The following is a 22,741-nucleotide window of genomic DNA, read 5'->3' on the forward strand; positions in this document are numbered from 1 at the left end:
TCACCTTTACTTTCATAAATATTGCACATTCCATTCTTAAATTCTAGTGGGTAAGCTTTGTCATTGAGTTAAGAAACACTCAAAAGATTGTGTTTCAGTCCTTCAACCCAATAGACATCATCTGCACTACTTTTACCATTTAGGGAGATGGACCCCTTCCCTTTCACAATGCAAGGAGTGTCATTCCCAAATCTGACAAAACCTCCAGCAAATTCCTTCAAAGTAAGAAACTTTCTCTGGTCACCGGTCATGTGGGGTGAACAACCACTCTCTATAAACCATTCATCTGAACTATCCATGTGAGAGACCAATGCCTTCTAATCTGATATCTCTTCTTTAATAGCAACGAAGACAATGTCCTTGTTTGCATCTTCCTCAGATTCTTCATCTGTAATCCCTCCATCCACTGCAATGAGATAATTTCTTTTACATTTTCCTTTATACTTCCTATACTTCTCACATTTTTCCTCATTATCTCCATTTGGACAGTTAGTAGCAATATGTCCAATCTGGTTACATGCAAAATACTTCAACTATAATTTACCTCTGTACTTACCAGTACCTCTGGGTAACCACTTGGCCAACAATGCTTCAATCTCAATCAGACCATCTTCATCATCTACCTCTTTGCTGGATCTAGACTCATGACTGTAGCTCACTTCTCTTCTTTTCCTTACTTGTGGGGTTGAGACTGAGGCTCTAAATGTAGATTTTGATCTCTAAACACTTCCATCAAAACCATTTAATTCAAATGCAATTAATTTACCACTAATAGATTTAAGAGTTACCTTTGTCTTATCAATAGATTTGAGTTCCTGAATGGTTGCAACTCGGATAGCATAGACCAGTAGAAGGGTTCTCAATACCTTGCTAACCACAGTGGTATCCTCTACTGTACCTCCAACACTCTTTATTTTGTGAACTATCTCCTTGATTCTCTGACCATACTGTTGAATGTTTTCTCCTTCAGCCATCTACATATCATCAAATTTTCCTCTCAGACTCTCTTCATTGGCAATCTTAACATGCTCATCACTGCTATGTATTTCTTCCAGTTTCTTCCATACTTCATATGCAGTCTCCAATCCATGAACATCAACTTATTTTGAATCAGACAAAAAACTGATGATGGCCTCCAATGCTTGATTGTTCTCCTATTGCTCCTTCTTTTGATCATCTATCAAAATCCCACTAGGCAAGTTATACTTAGTAACAACATGTTCCCAATATTGACTTCCTAAGCTCTTGATATAGATATTCATCCTATCACTCTACATTTTGTAGTTTTCTCTATTGAACATCAACCCTTCTTTCTTCATCATGTTCTCCTAGATCTGGTCTACTCTGATACCAATTGATAATATAATGAAACTATAATGATCTAGTCAACTACTGAGGGGGGGGCGGTGAATCAATAGAAAGAAAATATACTAAAATTTCACCAAACTTAATTCAAACTCAGAAACAACTTACTAAACTAATCGGTTTAGTCTCTATATCAAAAACTGCAACTGCACTGCCAAACTTTATCGGTTGACCAAAATATGAATGATACAATGTAACAAATATGAAACTCAAATACCATTTAACCAAAATATTAAATTACTTTACTAATATTAGTAATAGCACATTTCAGATCACTTTTGGTAATTCAAACATATCTAAGTGGATTTACTAGTCATTCATATCAACCATATCAAAAATACATCCACAAAATCATTCACCACTTGACACAATGATTTTTCACATGGAAACCCAAATGGGAAAAAACCACAATGGGGATGAATACCCACAAGTATTCTGAACTATTCTGAAGTTCACCATGTTAGGAGCCAAGCCTTGTTAGAAGCTTTTTACAAAAATGTCATGTTAAGAACAGATCCGGTTAAGGACCACCCAGTTAAGCGATTGACTACAATACCCTGTCAAAGGTAATACCCTGTTAAAGGTAACCTCAGTGGAAGATTTCAAATCCAAACTAATGGATCACCCGGTTAGAGGATTTCAACAAGAAGCATGTTAAAGCTTACTCAGTTAGGGGATTTAACTATTGTAATGGTTAGAGAACAATAGGTTCTTTGCTTATCCAGCACTACTTTGCTTAATCAGATCATTTTCTGCTCCTATTTGCCTTCAAACCATTTTGCAAATACACCTTCTGGTTCAGCAACAACAACTCGCACACCCAGCCAAATATGCCAACATAATTACAAACAACTTTGAAGTTATACTGGGTGATACTTCTTGATTTGAAATAACTTTGCCAAATCCTAAAGAGGTTTTTGGAGACATAGATACATTAAAAAAGGAACTCTGAGAATAAATGGATTTAACAAATAAAAAGGAAAAGGAGAAGGAATATGAAGTTATAAATGTTGTGATTGAGAGGGATAGTTTAATGAGGTTGTTGGTTACACTCAAAGCTTTGAATCAAGAAAAAATTAAGCCTAATATTGAGGGTCCTATTATAAGAGAAATCTTAGATAGGAAGAACATGTTATAAAAGAAAAGTCTAAAAGCCATGTCGATAGCCAAAAGTTAGTAAATCCCAGTCAACCATGTGCTTAGATTCCCAAATTAGACTAGGACAAAGGAAAGCAAAAGGTATCCGATGTTAAAATAAATGATAAAAAATCCTCAACTATCCCAGATCTAAGTCATGGAATGTCTCAAGCTAACATCGAATTAGAAAAGGCTAGGATAGAAAGTGAAACTCTTGCAAAAGAGTTAAAAAGAATTGAGATGGAAGATTGAATAGCATAAATGAAGAGGAAAATTGATTTCCTTAAAATGTCATCATTAAATAATGTTTCATTCACTACTGGCCCATCTAATACTCAAGTTGTTTCTAGTTTGGTCCCTATAGAAATACAAAATGTCAATACAAGTATTTCTTCTCAAAATGTTCAAGGTACTCATAGTACTAGTGTTGTAGTTGTTAATCCTATGAGGATCTAGTTAATACTGAGAGGGGGGTGTGAATCAATATTAACACAATATATAACTTCAAATCAAAATACCATTTACAACAGATCTGAAATCATTTACTACATGAATCTATCCCTTTTGCATATCTCATACACTTGTTACCCACTTATGCAATCTTATTAATCAGAATATTCACCAACTAGATATCTGATCAACACATACTCATACTGACTTATTATTAGATTAAAATAAGTCATTTATCAATTCATTAATATTAGCAGTAACCACTTATAGATCTCTAATAAACAACAATAAACTTATCATAACCGGTAATCAGAAATAATGCATGAAAACATAAACACTATGAAATGACATTCCACACATGAACACCAAGATTTTTGATGTGGAAACCCAAATGGGAAAACTGCGATGGGGATTGGTACCCACAATAATTTGTACTCTTTTGAAGTATGCCCTATTAAGAGCTTAGCCTAGTTAGGAGCTTAAAATATGCCAAGTTAGGAGTAGACCCTATTAGGAGTCACCCGGTTAAGGGATTTATGTATCACTCCAGTTAGGAGCTTGATGATCTGTTAGGATCAAAATAGTTAGAGGATTTAAACACTCTTTTGTGAGTTTCCATGTTAGGGGACTTAGATGGAAAAGGCTTGTTAGGACTTACCTAGTAAAGGGATTTATTTTGTTGTATCTGTTAGGGAATAACAATAAAAAAAATGATCTATTACTTTGCACTTTCAGCTTGCTAAATCAGATCCAGTTATGCTTCATAGTCTGTAGCACTTAGGAAGATCTCTATCTTCTCTGGATGGCTTAACTCATTCTCTTAATGCCACCGACACATGAAACATCAGTTGTGTCACCCTAAATAGCCATAACAACTAAGTCGGCCATAAAACCTAATTACATCTTGAATTTACAATACCAATCATATCAAATCAATATCCAGATCATTACAACAATTTACAATGCAATATTAACCATTGATTATTCATAACCCATCACAAAAATTTGATCTATACATAAGTCAAACCATTAGAACATTCCACTAAGAACTTTGCATATTCCTGATAAATTCTACCCTCTTCCACACCAAAACATAATTCAAATTATTCGTGCGGGTTATGTTGTGTTATCTCCTTCATGTAGATTCACCACCAATCACTGTCATATCAAAAATTATTCCCAGTTGTGTGAATTCATCACTGGTCCTAAAACCCTACTAAAACCCTAACACAACTCCATCATAAATTCAAAACATGCCTTCCGGTAATCACATAAAATGTGGTTCCGGTCACATACACAAATCCATCATAAAATCTTATGTCTCAAACCACAAGTCTCCAACCATCACCGATTAACCGATTCCATCAAAATAGTTTCTTTTACTGGTTGCAGTCCTAATTCTCAGTCCTACCAGTAAACACTATCATACTTACAAATTCTAAATCTAGTAGACAAAATTACTTATCAGACATCAAAGTTCATTTGTAACCATCATCAAACATTACTTGACATAGGTTGCCATCAATGAAAACACAAATAACTGATCATGTCATCGTCATTCTCCTACCGATACAGTCATCAACTCATCTACATCAGTTATGCCAATCATGCCAACAATCTCCCCCTTTGGCATTCATGGCAACACCAATCAGTTATACAATCAATATACAATCATATATGCCAATCATCCGCATCTTAGCACATTAACTTTCGGTCTCTGCATCTGTCAGTCTTCACTGTCTTTTCTTCTCCTCAAGCTTGATCGTCAGATTTATTTTTCTTCTCCCATAACTAAGTAGCTGATTTCTTTTTCTTCTCCCCCTAACTGATTAGCTGATTTCTTTTTCTTCTCCCCCTAACTGATTAGCTGATTTCTTTTTCTTCTCCCCTTTGACAACAATTCCAAAGTTAAAAAAGATGCATCACTTGACATCAATCTGATCAAAACTGTAAATCATATCATACTACATTAGAGCACTCCCCCTATGGAGTATCTCACATCTTCATCAATCCTTAGTGAAGAATAAACATGGAATCCATAGGATTGATGCAACTCAAACATCTTAGTTCTTTCGGTGTAGGGGTCTAGCCCCTAATTTACTTCTGAGAAACTCAAAAGTAGTCTTTGGCAAAGGTTTAGTTAAGATATAAGATAACTAATATTTACTCTTCACATACTCCATCTTTACCTAATTCTCCTGAACTCTTTCCCTTAAGAAATGATACTTCAACTCTATATGCTTGGTTCTTGCATGAAGTACAGGATTCTTGGAAATATTTATTACACTCATATTGTCATAATAGATAGTCAATGGTTCAGACATATCTATCTTGAATCCTTCTAGCAAATGTATCATCCATATGGCCTACATGAAATTCATGGATGCAGCAACATACTCATCTTTGGCTATAGATTAAGAAACACAAGTTTGTTTCTTGCATGTCCATGCTACAATTCTTCCTCAAAGTAGAAAAGCTCCACCTATTATGCTTTTCCTATCATCCACATTACCTGTCCAATCTACATCAGTAAAAACATCTAAAGTGAAATTTGCTTTGCAGGGATACCATAATCCATAGTCTAATGTTCCTTTAAGATATCAGAAAATCCTCTTAATAGCCACCATGTGACTTTCTTTGGGCTCTTTTTGGAATCTTGCAACTAAACCAAAAGCATGAGCAATGTTCGGTCTACTATGTATAACATAATGTAGTTTACCAATCATAGACATGTATTCTTTTTCACTAACATCAAGTGAATCATCTTTCTTTGTCAACTTGCAACCTGTTACCATCGATGTACATACTGGTTTACAGTCTTCCATGCCAAAAGTCTTCAACACCTCTTTAATATACTTGTTTTGACAGATAAAAATACCACCATCTAGTTGTTGGATCTGTAATCCATAAAGAAATTTATTTCACCAGCAAAGTCCATACTCATATTATCATCTCCAACAAAAATTATGTCATCTACAAATACTTCAGCTATTAGCATCTTGTCTCCATCATTTTTTAGATAAATATTACTATCATCACTAGTACATTGGAATCCAATCTTTGATCAAATGTGCATGTAATCTCTCATACCATGCTCTCAGTTCCTGATTTAGACCATACAAAGCTTTATGCAATTTACATTCTATGTCCTTATCATCGGTCAAGGAAAAACCATCTGATTGTTCAATGTATACTTCCTCTTCAAGAATTCCATTCAAAAAGGCTGACTTGACATCCATTTGGTAGATTTTGAATCCCTTATATATAGCAAATACTAGCAACATCCTTACTCCTTCCAATCTTGCAACTGGTGCAAAAGTTTCACCATAGTCTTCACCTTCTTCCTGTGCATATCTTTTGTATACCAACCTTGCCTTATTTCTTACCACTTTTCCATATTCATTTAACTTATTTCTGAAGACCCATTTAGTTCCAATCACATTCTTGTCCTCTGGTCTAGGAACAAGTGACCATGTCTATTTTTTCTCTATTTTATATAATTCCTCATTCATTGCTTTCACCCAATCATCAACTTTGAGTGCTTCCTTAATTGTCTTGGGTTCCATTGTAGAGATCAAACAAGAATTTTCTCTAATTTTCCTCTTGGTCTGCATACTTGCATTCTTATCGCCAATTATTTGGTCATGAGAGTGATTTAATCTCACATATCTAGGTATAGTTAGTGTTGGTTTTGCATCTTCCTTGTCCGATTCACTAGTCGATTCACTACTTTCTTCTTCACTATCCTCACTTACCGGTTGAGAACCTAATATTGCATATGTCGGTTTATGACTATTATATGCTTCTAGTTCAAAGATCACTAGTCTTTCTTCATTATCATCTTTTTTTAGGTTCAGACCTACTTGATCCTTCATATTTATTTGACAAATCATCCACCTTCACATTAACACTTTCAAGTATTTTCTTAGTTCTCTTATTATAGCATTTATATGTTTTGTTGTTAGAAGAATAACCAAGAAATATTCCTTCATCAGATTTTGCATCAAACTTTCCAGTGTAGTTATCCTTTTTAATAAAATATTGACTTCCAAAGATTTTAAAATAACTAACATAAGGATTTTTACCATATCATAGCTCATAAGGTATCTTATTGTTGTCTTTCTTTACAAGTATCTCATTTAATGTGTAGACTATAGTACTTACCACTTCTCTCCAAAACATCTTAGGCATATTACCTTTTAATAAGATTGTTCTAGAAGCATCAACAATTATTTTGTTCATCCTTTCTGCTACACCATTTTGTTGTAGTGTCCTTGGAGAAAACATTTGTCTCCTGATGCCCTATTCATCACAATACTTGACAAACTCATCATATGTGAATTCTCCTCCTCAATCGGATCTTAAGCATTTGAAGTTTTTACCAGTCTCATTCTCAACTAGAGCTTTAAATGCTTTAAATTTACTAAAGGCTTCATATTTTTTCTTTAGGAATGTAGCCCATATCATCTTAGAATAGTCATCAGTAAAAAGCATGAAATATCTATCACCAAAATAGTTTTTTGTTCTCATAGGACCACAGAGATCAGTATAAGCCAAATCCAAAATATTTTCAGATGTACACTTCTTTCTCTTAAAATAAATAGAGGTCATCTTACTAATTTGTCAGTCTTTATATATCACATTATCTAGTTTGTGGTAATCCTCTCACAACACTAGACTTGCTTACCTTCACCAAGTTATCAAAATTCATATGAAAACATCTCTTGTGCCACAACTAGTTATCTTCCATTTTTGCAACTAGACACCTATTGACATTAACATTCAAATGAAATAAGTTACCTCTTGTTTGTTTTTTCGTAGCAATTAGTTCACCATTTCCTCCAAGGATTCTGCAGATTTCACCATTAAACTCAAGCAAATAACCTTTATCATTGAGTTGTCTAACACTTAACAGATTATGTTTTAGACCATCAACCCAAAATACATCATCAGTATTATTCTTCCCATTCAAAGAAATAGAACCTTTACCTTTCACCATGCAAGGAGATTCATTTCCAAATCTAACAACACCTCTATCAAATTCATTAAGAGTTAAGAAATTACTCTTATCTCTGGTCATATGGTGTGAACAAACATTGTCAATAATCCATTCATTATTGTTTTCTACATGAAAAACCAATGCCTTCTCATCAGACAATTCCTCCTTTACAGCTACAAACACAATCTCTTCCTTGTCATCTTCATCTTTAGATTCTTCATTGGTCACACCTTCATCCACTGCAACATAATAGTGTTTTCTGCCTTTCCCTTTGAATTTATTGAACTTATCTTTCTTATCAGTGTTAGGGTAGTTAGAAGTAATATGACCAATATTACTACAAGAGAAACACTATAAAGGTAGCTTTCCTTTATACTTACCAATGCCTCTTGGAAATATCTTGGCTAGAAGTGCTTCAAGTTCCATTACCGATCTTCATTGTCTTCACTTTCTCAGTTACCTTCATGACTAGATCTGCACTCATGACTTTGACATATATTCTTTCCTTTTCTAGTAGATGAACCAGTAACAAAAGCTTTAAAAGTAGATTCAATAGATTTTGCCACACTATTGTCAAAACTATTTAACTCAAAGGCTGTAAGCTTACCAATCAAATATTCAATAGCTACCTTATCCTTTGAAATGGATCCCAGTTCTTGGATTGCCGATACTCTAATAGCATACTGAGGTTGAAGAGTTTTGAGCACCTTTTATACAGCCAACAACTTCTTTAATTCTCTGATCATACTGTGCAATGTTTTCTCCTTCTTGCATTTTCATATCATCAATTTTTCCTCTCAAGCTTTCCTCTTTTTCTCTTTGTACATGCTCATCTCCTCCATGAATTGTTTCTAATTTTTCCCAAACCTCATGTGCAGTTTCCAATCCTTGAACATCAATATATTCAGAATCTGATAAAGTACTTACAATAGCTTCAAAGGCTTGCATGTTCTCTTGTTGATCTTTAAGTTCATCCTGTGTCAAGGGAGCAGTAGTAGGAGCCACATATGCTATTTCAACATTTTTTCAGTATTGAGCATCAAGACATTTGAGATATATCTTCATTCTATCTTTCTAGATCTTATAGTTATCCTTGTTGAAGTTTACACCCTCTTTTTTCATCACCTTGTCTTCCTTATAATCTTTTCCTCAAGTGGTTAAGCTTTTCTACACACAGAGGACCACAACTTTTATACCAATTGTTAATCCTATGAGGATCTAGATAGTACTGAGAGGGGGATGAATTAGTATTAACACAATCTATAACTTCAACTCAAAATACCATTTAAAATAGATCTGAAATCATTTAATACATGAATCTATCCCTTTAGTGGATCTCATACACTTGTTACCCACTTATTCAATCTTATTAATCAGAATATTCACCAACTAGATATCTGATGAACACATACTCATACTGACTTATTATCAGATCATAATATTTCATCTATCAATTCATTAACATTATTGGTAACCACTTACAGATCTTTGATAAACAACAATAAACTTATCATAACTAGTAATAAGAAATAATGCATGAAAACATAAACACTATGAAAAGACATTCCATACATAAACACCAAGATTTTTTATGTGGAAACCCTATTGGCATTGCATTGTCATTGATGTCAACCAGTATGGGATGACCATCGATAGAAGAGATGTATGTGCAACACTGTTATGAAGGAGTATAGGATGTGATATCTTGGATATCACCTTGTGTTGCAGAACATCGATAAAGGTAAGGAAGATGACCTCAGGAGTCACCAATACACAAGTTAGTGCCTGACTTGTGTGATGAGATAGAGAGATGTTTGAGTGGTTGTTTGTGATGAAGAGGAAGAATGTTATCTGAATCACATCAACACTAGAAGAGATGAATGAACTGGTGTGTTGTGAGGTTGTAGATCTACAAGACCTTCACTAGTTGAAGATGCAGTCATCATGAGAAGCAATGACCAACAGTGAGTGTGTCCACACTAGATCACATGTGCCTATTTGAAGATATGCTCCATAAACATGGAAATCATATGAGCAGATGACAAGGTGTTACTCCACCAAGTAAGTGGATCTTATCTCCTATATGCATTGAGTGCATTATAGTTTGTTGAGATAAGAGTAAAGAGATAAAGGCAAGGACTTGAAGGATCACACTAGATCCACCAGTGAATTGAGGGAATGCCTTAAGTGCATGAGATTAGGGTTATGTACTAGACCAACAGAGAAGGAATGCTAAGATACTAATATAGTAGAAGAGTGACATGTTTGTCATTAAGACAAACCGTCTGAGCAGATACAGTCAGAGGAGAATGGCTTGATCGACGAAGGAGTCGATTGAAGGTTGATGACTGGTGTCATCAAGAGTGGTAACTGGTATGTAAGCCCATTGGTAATATGAGCGAGGTGTAGATGCAGGTGACTCCCCACCTTGTGGAAATGAGAATTCTTAAGAAAGGCATGTCTGACAAATCGGTCAAGGTTTTCCACCCACAGTTCAGCAGAATGCAGACATGATGAGGTTACTAGTACAGTGTGTGATACCGACAAGGTTAGAAAACTGGCAAGAAAGAGGAACCGGTAGAGTGGCTGGTTGGTGATCCTATCTCGGGCAACATGAAGTGCCAAGATGGCAGTTGGTCAATAAGGATGCCACATGGAGTCAATGTGGTGAACCTACGTTTGGATAAAGATGGAATGTACATCAACAAGGTTGTTGCAGGGTTAGTCGACTTTAATGAAAGGTCACACAAATCACGGGACATGTTGCAAAGCTATTGCGGGGGTTTGAGGCTCAAGGTCTGCAAGAAAATTGTGAGTCAGCTAACAAGTGATTGAGAAGATTGAGGTGATGGAGGAAATAGTATGACAGATCTTTTGTGTTTGGCCAAGGGATCAGCTATTAGGGTAAAAAGCAAGTCACTAGAGATGAAAGGCGTGATCTAGGAGATGCGTAAATGGCGGAGTCATGTAGATTGATAGTTTGAAAGATTGGATCAGACAAGATCTGATAAGATCTGATTGGATTTGGTTTTCCTAAAGGATGGTGAGGAAACCCTAACCGCCTAGATTTTGAATTGGATTTTTGGGGGGAAGTCTGAGCTATAAGTATGAAGGCCAAAGAGATTATTTGTTGCTAGTGAATAGAAGAATATTGTGCAATTGTGAAGTGGAAGACTTCTGCAAGTAAGAGAAAATCATCGAAGTGCTCAATGAGCATCTGTGAAGAGAGTGGGAGTGAGAGAGAACCTGGTTGAAGCATTCAACTAGTTGAAGAGAAGAATCGGTAGTGTTCATACCGGTAAGAGAAGAAGTGAAGGAGGCTGTAGAGAAGATAAACAGACAATTGATAGAGAGTAGAATTGGTGAAGAGCAAAGCAGTGAGGAGGAGATTCAGTGAGAGCAGTACACAAGAGATATATACTAGTAGCGCTTACTAGCAGAGAAGCAGCAGGTGAAGAGCAGTAGAGAAGTGAGTCTGTGAAGCAGAGAAGGTATCTCACCGTCAGAGTAAGATATATATATATATATATATATATATATATATATATATATATATAATGGTTGCAAAATTCACTTGTAACAAGATAACTACTTATGTATTTGATGTTTACATTGTGAACACTGAGTTGTAGCTCGGTGTAGGGGTTGTAGCTCCTTGGGTTGGTGCCCTAAAGTCAGGGGTTGGTGCTCTTTGCGTTGGTGCCCTAAACCTTGTAACTGTGTTTTATTGTGAGGTTGGACTGGAGCGGTAGACTCCAACAACATTGCTCACCGAGGTTTTTCCCATCTTGGGTTTTCCTTGTATATGCTAGTGTTATGTGATGTCCCCTTGTGAGTGTGTTTGCATTTGAGTTAGTCTCCTCCATAACTGGTAAGTCTGCATTAATTTAAATCTATCAACCGGTATGCTCACATAGGATTGCAAAGGGGAAAAATATTTGAGAACCACTTATTCACCCCTCCCCTCTCAGTGGTGCATTGTGTCTAACAATTGGTATCAGAGCATAGGTTCCCAGTTAGAAGAGTGTTCTCCAACTTGGGTAGATTTTGGCCAAAGGACACAATGGTTTGTTTAGTGTCAATCTCTGCTCCTATATTTGATGGTTCAAACTTTTCTATTTGGAGTTGCAGAATGGAAGTTTTCCTATCCTCTTTAGGGTTTGGTGTATGGATGTAAGTAGTTGATGGTCTCCCTAGAAAGGTCAGTCTTCCTACCAGATTTGTAGAAGAAAGAAGAAACCAATGCAATGAAGAAGCCATGAAGGTTATATTCAGTGGACTCACCGGTGATGTCTCTAAACAGGTGGATAGGTGTAAAACAAGAAAGAGCTTATGGGAAAGATTGAAGAAGCTCTATGGAAATGAACCCTTAAATGTAGAACCAAAAATTGAAGAAAATATGAGAAATACCTCTCATATTTATCTGTATGATGAAGATAGATCTGCTAGCGGCCGTAGCAGTGATGAAGAAGGAGCTCAACTCTTCGTGGCTCCAGAACCTAAAAGTGGCTGGGCAAACAGTTCCCCTCAACAAGATGTGTTGGGTAGTGATGATTATGAAGAGAAATACATGGCAGATAGATCTAGCCATCAAAACCCTTTTGATAATGAAGAAGAAGCAGAAGTTGACCTTGAAGGAGAGCTTGTAAATACACTTGAAGAACTCAATAGAGTTAGAAGGGAATACAACTTTTCAAGAGTGTTGTTATTGTGGAGCAGAACCGGTTATTCAAATGCCTTGAAGAATCTGAGAAATGCATCTTAGAGTTGAAGACTCAAGTATAAGACACCAAGAAATGTCGGTGTGAAGGTCTAGGCTCTCAGCTAGAGATAAAAGATAAAAAACTTCAGTGGTTGCTTGGAGAGAACAAAGGCTAGACCTTCCCAGTTAGATATGCTCATCAAAAGAAGGTTGATCTAGAAACAACTGGTGAGGACTTGTGGACAAGCAAGAAGGTCACTACTATGAGAAGAAGGAATACTAGAGATCCCAAAGGAAAGGAGAAGATGGGAGTAGAAATATTCATTGGAAGCAAGAAGATGAGGAAGCAGCAAAGAAGACTCTCCACCAGAAGAGGATAGAGAAATGCTACCACCCACAAGGGGAAGCAAGTGTGGGAGAAGAAGAAGAAGAGATCAAATGGAAGAGGTGCTCAGGATGGACAACCAAGCATCCATTCTCAAAAAGGAAAATATGGGGATGCAAAATTGACAAGATCTCCTCATGCATAGCAAAGTAAATATGTAAGTCATATGTAGTCATTTACTGGTTACTACTTTACATGTAATGATTATGGCCATAAGGTAAGGGAATGTAGAAAAAAATCTAGAAAGGGTAATGTAGGATCTCATAGAAATCATGCATATGAAAAAAATGTATCCAGGAATAGATACATGCATGTTCCCTCTCCCAGTTATGCAAATGATATTTTTAATGACTATAATGGATCTGGCCATAGAGAGTGTGAATGTAGGAAGAGGAACTCGTAGTCACATGGAGGCTGACAAAATGGCCATGCTCTGTAGAAAAGTGAAAACAGAGCATATGGAAGGCAAACACCTACATGGAACCAAAGGAGAAATGTCTCTGCAGAAGTAAGAGGTCCACTGGTTCCAGTTGCTAGTCAAAGCAACATGACCAGGAGAAGATGGTCAAACCGGTATGTCAAGAGATTCTCCAATCATGAAGTTGGGATGGATGTTGTGTGCTACTATAGCACTACTTCCAGCTGTAATGAAGAATCAGGAAATGAAAGGAACCATCTATAGAAAAAGGAAAGACCTGCTTCTGATTCTGGAAATGGGAAGAAGGATGAGACCAAGCAGGTATGGAGGAAGAAGACCATGGACCGGAACCATGCACTCAACGCACAAGTGATATCTCCTAAGGCCTAAAGGAGATGAAGGATCTTAGGGGGAGTAGCACATTGAATTTATCTTCCACCCCCTCAGTGAAGGAGGCAATATGAAAGAACATGATGTTGCTGGTATGAAGGATGAAAATGTAAAGATAAGTGTCTGTAGATGTTGCCTTGACTACACACCTATAGATTAGTGATGGATCACCACTGCTTGCTTTAAAGAGTGAAGTTTAACAATTGACATCAGATGTTAACCGATATGTGCATGATGTTACTAGCATGTATGCTAATAGGTACTTGTAGGTTATGTAAGACAATGAGGTTGGAGAACAATGCATTAGCCCTAGTAGAATGGAGTAAAATTATGTCTCAGGAGGTGTTGATGAAGACCTGAAAGACATATGTTGGTCCCGGTTGTTGATCATGTAGGCTTGCATGTTTTTGGGCTAAGCGGTTTGCCTCTTGGCATGATGATGTCATTGTATGGCATTGGAAAATTGAGGATAATGTCATAGGTTGTGGTGGATACAATGGATTTGAAGGATAATCAGATGATCACATATGCACAGCTAAACCGATATATGGAGAAGATTGGAGTCTTGGTATTGTACTGAACTAGAGATAAGAACCTAAGATGTATGACTCAGGGGGAGTTCAAGTGCTCATTATGAAGAGATGGATTGCTTGAACTTGCAAGGATACTAACTGCCCAAAATGCAAGAGATGGAAATTGCAGAGGTGTTGCAAGTTAACTGGTAGGTGATTAGTATTCACTGACACATCAAAAATTGGTATTAGTCTTTCTGCAAATTGAGTTCAAATTGCATCAGAATTGCATGCTCAATTGGTGTTAGTTGATGGTTAAGTTCCCCATCTCAAGTGTTGTGACTTGAGAAGATGTAACAACCAATGACAATATAACAAGTGGTATCAAAGGAAGTGTTACATCAAATGAAGACAAAGGGGAGAAAGTATTCGATCAGTATTGGTAAAGACAAGGAGGAATGACATCCTGACAGTGCCCTTTTCCATTGTTGTCAAAGGGGAAGAAGGATTTTGTAGTATACCACATCCTACATGTGTGTGAATCCATGGATCATAGTAAGGGGAAGAAAGACTATGTAGTATGTTGAATACTACATGTGTTGACATCAAAGCCAAAGGGGGAGATTTTTGGCATTGTGTTGTCATTGATGTCAACCAATATGGAATGACCATCGGTAGAAGAGATGTATGTGCAACATTTTTATGAAGGAGTATAGGATGTGATATCTTTGATATCACCTTATGTTGCAAAACACCAGTAAAGGTAAGGAAGATTACCTCAGGAGTCACCAGTACACAAGTTAGTGCCTGACTTGTGTGATGAGATAGAGAGATGTTTGTGTAGTTGTTTGTGATGAAGAGGTAGAATGTTATCTGAATCACATGAACATTGGAAGAGAAGATTGAACCAGTGTGGTGTTAGGTTGCAAAACTATAGGATCCTCACCAGTTCAAGATGAAGTCATCATGAGAAGCAATGACCAACAGTGAGTGTGTCCACATCGGATCACATGTGCCTGTTTGAAGATATACTACATAAACAGGGAACTCACATGAACAAATGACAAGGTGTTACTCCACCAAGTAAGTGGAGCTTATCTCCTATATGCATTGAGTGCATTATAGTTTGGTGAGATAAGAGTAAAGAGGTAAAGGCAAGGATTTGAAGGATCACACTAGATCCACCAGTGAATTGAGGGAATTCCTTAAGTGCATGAGATCAGGGTTATGCACTAGACCAATAGAGAAGGCATGCTGAGATACTGGTACAATAGAAGAGTGATGTGTTTGTCATTTACACAAACTGATTGAGCAGATACAGTCAGAGGAGAATGGCTTGACTGATGAAGGAGTCTAGTGAAGGTTGATGACTGGTGTCATCAAGAGTGGTAACCAATATGTAAGCACACCAGTAATATGAGCGAGGTGTAGATGGAGATGAATCCCCACCTTGTGGAAATGAGCATACTCAAGAAAGACATGTTTGATGAACTAGTCAAGGTGTTCCACCCACAGTTCAGCAAAAAGCAGACATGATGAGGTTACTGGTACAGTGTGTGATACTGAGAGGGTTAGCAAACCGACAGGTAAGAGGAACCAGTAGAGTGGATGGTCGGTGATCCTATCTAGAGAAACAAGAAGTGCCAAGCTGGCAGTTAGTCATTATGGATTCTACATGGATTCAACATGGCAAACCTACATTTGGATAAAGATGGAATGTACATCGACAGGGTTGTTGTAGGGTTGGTCGACTTCAATGAAAGGTCACACAAATCATGGGACATGTTGTAGAGCTATTGCAGGGGTTTGAGGCTCGAGGTCTAGAAGACAACTACGAGTCAGATAAAGAGAGATTGATAAGATCGATGCGATGGAGGAAATAGCATGACAAATCTTTCGTGTTTGACCAAGGGATCGGCTACTAGGGTAAAAAGCAAGTCGTTGGAGATGAAAGGCATGATCTAGGAGATGCATAAATGGCGGAGTCATGCAGATTGACAGTCTAAAAGATTGGATCAGACAAGATTTGATAAGATCTTATTGGATTTGGTTTTCCTCGAGAATGGTGAGGAAACCCTAACCACCTAGATTTTGAATTGGGTTTTTGGCGAGAAGTATGGGCTATAAGTATGAAGGCCAAATATATTATTTGCTGCTGCTGAATAGAAGAATATTATGTGATTGTGAAGTGGAAGAATTCTACAAGGAAGAGTGAATCAGCCAAGTGCTCAATGAGCATCTGTGAAGAGAGTGGGAGTGAAAGAGAACCTAGTTGAAGCATTCTACTAGTTGGAGAGAAGAACCGGTAGTGTTCATACCAGCAAGAGCAGAAGTGAAGGTGGTTGGAGAGAAGATAAACAGACAATTGATAAAGAGTAGAATCAGTGAAGAGCAGAGTAGTGAGGATGAGATTCAGTGAGATTAGTACGGAAGTGAGATAAACTGGTAGGGCTTACCAGTAGAGAAGCAGCAGGTGAAGATCAGCAAAGAAGTTAGTCAGTGAAGCAGAGAAGGTATCTCACCGAAAGAGTAAGATATATATATATATATATATATATATATATATATATATATATATAGTGGTTGCAAGATTCACTTGTAACAAGATAACTACTTATGTATTTGATGTTTACATTGTGAACAATGAGTTGTAGCTCAATGTAGGGGTTGCAGCTCCTTCGGTTGGTGCTCCTTTGGGTTCTAGCCCATAAATCAGGTAGGGGTTGTAGCTCCTTGGGTTGGTGCCCTAAAGTCAGAGGTTGGTGCTCCTTGGGTTGGTGCCCTAAACCTTGTAACTGTGTTTTATTATGATGTTGGACTGGAGTGGTAGACTCCAACAACATTGCTCACTGAGGTTTTTCCCATCTTGGGTTTTCCTCATATATGTTGGTGTTATGTGGTATCCCCTTGTGAGTGTGTTTGCATTTGAGTTAGTCTCCTCCATAATCAGTAAGTCTGCATTAAGTTAAATCTATCAATAGTATGCTCACATAGGATTGCAAAAGGGAAAAAGTTTTAAGAACCATTGATTCACCCCCTCCCCCTCTCAATGGTGCATTGTGTCTAACAAACCCAAATGGGAAAAACTATGGTGGGGATTGATACCCACAATAATTTGTACTCTTTAAAAGTACATCCTGTTAGGAGCTTAGCCTAGTTAGGATCTTACAATATGCCCGGTTAGGAGCAAACCCTATTAGGAGTCACCTAGTTAAGGGATTTACCTATCACTCTAGCTAGGAGCTTAATGATCTATTAGGATCAACTGGTTAGAGGATTTAAACACTCTTTTGCGAGTTGTCTTGTTAGGGGACTTAGATGGAAAAGGCCTGTTAGGACCTTCCCGGTTAAGGGATTTATGATGTTGTAAGTCTTAGGGAACAATAGTAAAAAAAATGATTTGTTACATTGCACTTTCAACTTGCTAAATCAGATCTAGTTATGCTTCATAGTCTGCCACTGACACATGAAACATCAGTTGTGTTGCCCTAAATAGCCATAACAACTAAGTCAGCCATAAAACCTAATTACATCTTTAATTTACAATACAGATCATATCAGACCAATATCTAGATCAATAGAACAATTTACAATGTAATATCAACTATTGATTATTCATAACCGATCACAAAAATCTGATCTATACATAAGTCAAACCCTTAGAACATTCCCCTAAGCACTTTGCACATTCCCAAGAAATTCTACCATCTTCTGCTCCCAAACAAAATTTGAATTATTTACATGGATTTTTTCATGTTATCTCCTTCATGTAGATTCGCCACCAATCACCGTCATATCAAAAACCATTACCAGTTGAGTGAATTCATCACTGGTCCTAAAACCCTAGCACAACTCCATGAGAAATTAAAAACATGCCTTTCGATAATCAACATAAAATGTGGTTCCTGTCACAAACACAAATCCATCATAAAAGATTATGTCTCAAACCACAAGTCTCCAACCATCACTGATTTACCGATTCCATCAAAATCTTTTCTTTTACCGGTTGAAGTCCTAATTCTATGTCCTGTCGGTAAACCCTATCATACTTACAAATTCTAAATCTAGTAGACCAAATTACTTATCAGACATCAAAATTCATCTTTAACCATCATCAAATATTAATTGACATAGGTTACCATCAATGAAAACACACATAACTGATCATGTCATTGTCATTCTCCTACTGATATAGTCATCAACTCATCTGCATCAGTTATGCCAATGATGCCAACAATAGTCACTAGGGATAGAGGTCAAATAACCAATCAAAATAGAGCTATCCATTTAGATAGGTATAGGCAATTGTGTTTTGATGGGATACTAGGACATCCTAACATAGTCCCAAATGAATTGAGGGACAAGATCAATATGTTTGTAGGAAATAATGCTATCATTGGTGAAGAACATCTGAGAGCTTTCATAGATAATGTAAATGAATATGAAGTAGAACTTGAGGATGTTGTCATGAAACTTTTTGTATAGTCTTTGACTGAAGATGTTGGGGATTGGTATAGAGGATTGCCAACTGCAAGCATCAATTCCTGGGAAGAATTTAAAAGGAGTTTCAAAGAGCAGTATGGTGACAAAACTAATGCAAGGTTTATGTTGAATGAGTTTAACAACATCAAGAAGTCACCAAATGAAGTTGTAGCTGATTTTAATATTAGATTTCAAAAGGCTATGCATAAATTATTTCAGGTTTTAAGGTTAGATGACAATGTTTGTCTAACTACATATGTAAATGCATTTTATGCAAAGATAACATATATACTTATGGATAAAGATCCTCAAAATCTAAGAGATGTATTTAGGATAGCCATAAATGTTGAAGAAAATAGGAGAGCTTCAGGTAAGCTTGGGAGAAGAGAGGATCCTAGGTTCTCTAAAAGTGCAAAAGATAAGATGGAGAAAATTTTAGGATCAAAACCAAAAGAAGAAGACAAATGGGACAAGGTGCTTAGTACCTTGAAGGATCTCAAATTAATTATTGCAAAGAATGACAAGGGTGTTGCACCAGAAAAACAACAGTTTAGTAAATTTAACAGACCTCCAATGCTACAAGATTATCCTTACAACACAAATTGGAAGGATGTAAAGTCAGTTCAACAACAACAAAAGAATAATTAGGAGCAACAGACTCCTGATCCATTTCAAAAACACATGGTGAATGTTGTTGAGGATACACATTGGTGTGTTTCTTGTCAAACACCTCATTCATATGAGTATTGTGATGTTGCACAATCTATTTCTACTAAGGATGAAGTACAAGAAAAAGAAGAAGAAATTTTTGAGGATGACAACTTTGATTGTCTCATGACTACTTCTTACCTGGGAGGAGCAGAATACTTTTCTGATACTGAGACTCGGGACTTTGATGTAGATCATCAAAGGCAAATGAATGCATCATATCACTTGTAAGTTTTTTTTTATGATGAGTTATGTATTGATGATCAAGTATGTAATATTGAACAAGGAGAAGATGCAGTGTCCTTGAGAAGACCTTTAGATTTAGAGATTGCCAAAATAATAACTGCTATGGTGGCTCAAGTCAAAAGTAATTACCAATTGAGAAACATAATAGTTGGTGAAGATCAAGGAAATCCTTCTAGCCTATTTATCAAAGAACTAAAAAATAAAGGTAAGGAGGTCAAAGAAGACAAACCAAGGAAGGATGCAGTTAAGATCAAGGAGGCCAAGAAAAAAGAGTGGGTTAAGAAAGATGAAATGATAAAGCCCAATGAGGAATTTGCTTCACCTAAAGTGAAGACAAAGATAGTTGAAAAGTCTGATGTGCCTATTGGAGAGGACCTGAAGCAAAAACAAAATATTGAAAGCAACAAGCTGAAGAAACATGAAGAGAAATCAGGAATGTCTCTTGAATTGCCAAATTTTACACCTATTGATATGCTTCAGTTTCTTTCTCAAATTACAGTCAAATTTGCTTTACAAGAAATGTTAAGAATAGATGAAAACAAGGAGAAATGTATAGCCTAGGTCAGGGATGTTTCTTCTTCTACTAAGATAGAACACAAAAGTGTTTCTCATAATGTAAAGGAACAATTAAGTAAGAATAAGACAAAGGATAAAGAACTAGAGGGAATGGTTTCTCGGATTCCCCAAATTTATCTTGAAGATACAGTAGATGACTACCTAGAGAATGTAGATCTCTTCTTTTTGAGTGTTATCATAAATGGAGGGGTGCTAAAAAATTGTAAGACTGATTCTAGAGCCTCAAATAATGTCATACCAATGAGGATAATACAATCCATGGGTTTAAATGTAGATACCCCTTAGGGCAGATGTTGTGTTATGGATTCAAGAGAGGTGCCTATGATAGGTACTATAAATTGGCACTGCCTTATAAACTTGCAGCCTTCTTGGAGAAGGATTTAACCATGAGTGTCCTAGTTGTAGACATCCCACCCCATTATGGGATGTTGTTTTCAATAAAGTGGAGTGCTTCCATGGGGGAAGTTTGAAATGTGATTTATCTTATGCAACCATTTGTATTGATGGTAAGAATGTAAAAATTGAAAGAGAGTCAAGGATGCCATATATGATGGTGCATGAAAAGGACTCTGATGAAGACATGACATGTTATATAGATATAGACATCAATGCATTCAGAATTGAAGACTCCCCAAGAGAGGAGAAAGAACAACCTGCATCACCGGAAAACAAAGTAGAGAAGTCATCAAGTGATAACTTATGGACAATGTATTTTGATGGAGATAACTCTAAGGAAGGCTCCGATGCAGATGTATTATTCATCTCACCTAATGGAAAAACTTTTAAGTTTTCTTTTACTCTATCTTTTTTATATACAAATAATGTGGCAGAATATGAGGCATTACTATTAGGTTTGAGATTAGCTAAAAAACATGGGATAAAGAGTCTCAAAGTAATTGGAGATTCTGAATTAGTCATATCCCAAATCAGGTCAAAGTATGCATCAAAAAATAAAAGGTTGAAGTAGTACAAGAATGTTGTGTGGGATGAGTGAGAATTTTGATGCATTCAACATTGCTTAGAAAGAAAGAAGCCATAACAAGATGGAAGACTTGCTGACCAATATAGCTTTAAGACCGGAAGATATAACTTTTGCAAGAATCTCAAAAGTTGAGGTTCAAACTAGACATTCAGTCCCTGACAACATTGAAAGAAGACAAGTTTTCAATTATGATGATGATATTTTAAGGTTCCTAACTTGTGTGGAACACTATGAGGGTCAAGAGATTGATTTTGGTACCTTTAAACAAATAGAGGATGGAAAGGAAATAGTCTTTGGGAATGAGGTAATTCAATTAAAGACAAATAAGACTCCCAAAGGCTTGATTGTATTAGAAAGGATGTGTGATAATCAAGATAAGGCAAAGATTGCTACTACTGCCCCACATCCTAAGGATTAGAGGAGATTAACCTTGGAATAGAAGGATCCCCAAAAAAGGTGTGCAGTGGAAAGAAGATGTCACCCAAGGTGAGAAAAATGTTGATTGATTTGTTAAGGAAATATAGACATGTCTTTGCTTGGTCATATGATGATTTAAAAGCTTATAGGGAAGACTTGTTTCAACATGAAATCACTTTGAAGGAAGGTTTGAAGCCTTTTAGATAGAAGGAAATGCCAATTAATCCAACCTTAGTGCCCAAGATGCAAGAAGAACTAGTTAATCTAAGGGATGCTTGAATCATTAAGCCTATCAGACATTCATCATGGGTGTCTAACTTGGTACCTGTAAGAAGGAGGAATGGAGATATTAGATTGTGTGTTGAATTTAGAAATCTAAATATATCTTCATTGAAAGACAACTATCCATTGCCTAATATGTAAGAAATATTCCAAAGAGTCATAGGGTGTGAGATTTTGTCTATGATGGATGGGTTTTTTAGGTTATAACTAGGTAATGTTTAAAAAATTAGAGTAGTTCAAGACAACATTTACTATGCCTTGGGGGACTTATGTTTATGTAAGAATACCATTTGGGTTGACAAACGCAGGAGCAATATTCCAAAGAGCTATGGATGTTGCAATTTCTGATATTATAAATATATTCTTGGTTGTATATTAGGATGATCTAACAACATATTCTAAGAAGGAAGGTGATCACTATGATCATCTTGAAAAAATGTTTAATAGGGTTGTTCAATATGGAATATCTTTAAACCAAATAAATGTGCTTTTGGGGTGACTAAGGGTAGACTGCTGGGCCACATTGTTTCAAAAGATGGTGTGATAATTGACCCAAAAAGGGTAGCAACAATTCATAAAATCTCTTAGCCCAAGATAGTAAAAGGTATCTAGTCTTTATTTGGGCAAATTAATTTCCTTAGAAGGTTTGTTACTAACTTTGCAGAGATTAGTAGACCTATTTCTAAGTTG

The sequence above is a fragment of the Cryptomeria japonica genome, chromosome 8, assembly GCF_030272615.1.
Source record: "Cryptomeria japonica chromosome 8, Sugi_1.0, whole genome shotgun sequence".
NCBI classification, from domain to species: Eukaryota; Viridiplantae; Streptophyta; class Pinopsida; order Cupressales; family Cupressaceae; genus Cryptomeria; species Cryptomeria japonica.